The following is a 769-nucleotide window of genomic DNA, read 5'->3' as shown; positions in this document are numbered from 1 at the left end:
TGCACCATTTATCATATTTCACTACTAATGTCTATCTGATTTTCATTGCCTCCTCATGCCAGTATTGCCCCATGGTACATTCTATGATGATGGAAATAATCTACATTTGTGCTATTCAATAGGTTAGCTACTAGCCACATGTGACTATTAAGCACTTGAAATATGGGTAGTGCCAATTGGAATATATTGTAATGTAAACTACAAATCACATTTTAAAAGTTTAAAATATCTCATTGCTTTTTTTTTTTTTACAAAGAATGCATTTTAAGATGATAATATTTTGGATACATTGAGCTAAATAAAATATATTGTTAAAATTAATTTCACCCATTTTTTCTTTTTTTTTTTTTAAGTGGTGACTAGGAACTTTAAAATTACATGTGTGGTAGCATTTGTGGCTGTTTTGTGTTTCTAGTGAGTTGAGTCCTTTTAGTTTTCAGTTAGCAATAATCATGCCTCAGATAAACCTCACTGGCTATGATTACTGCCACTGTGCAAAGCTTAAGATGAGCTCGTTTAAAATGTCTGTCAAAAAAAATTCTATATGTTGTATTTCTTAATACCATTGTTCTAAGATTCACATTTTTTAAAATATCTTATTCATTTATTCATGAGAGACATAGAGAGAGGCAGAGACACAGACATAGAATAAGCAGGCTCCATGCAGGGAGATTGATGCGGGACTCGATCCTAGGACTCTAGGATCATGCCCTGGGCCAAAGGCAGGTGCTAAACCGCTGAGCCACCCAGGGATCCCCAAGATTCACAT

The 769-nt window shown here is 34.3% G+C and overlaps 1 pseudogene; it reads right to left on the bottom strand.

Moving 5' to 3' along the window:
* Positions 1-414: 414 nt before the first annotated feature.
* On the bottom strand, positions 415-502 carry LOC144313122 (U4 spliceosomal RNA; annotated as a pseudogene).
* Between the last annotated feature and the right edge of the window lie 267 nt (positions 503-769).

This window comes from Canis aureus, chromosome 4, assembly GCF_053574225.1.
Source record: "Canis aureus isolate CA01 chromosome 4, VMU_Caureus_v.1.0, whole genome shotgun sequence".
NCBI lineage: Eukaryota > Metazoa > Chordata > Mammalia > Carnivora > Canidae > Canis > Canis aureus.
This window is presented reverse-complemented; position numbering and strand designations above follow the sequence as displayed.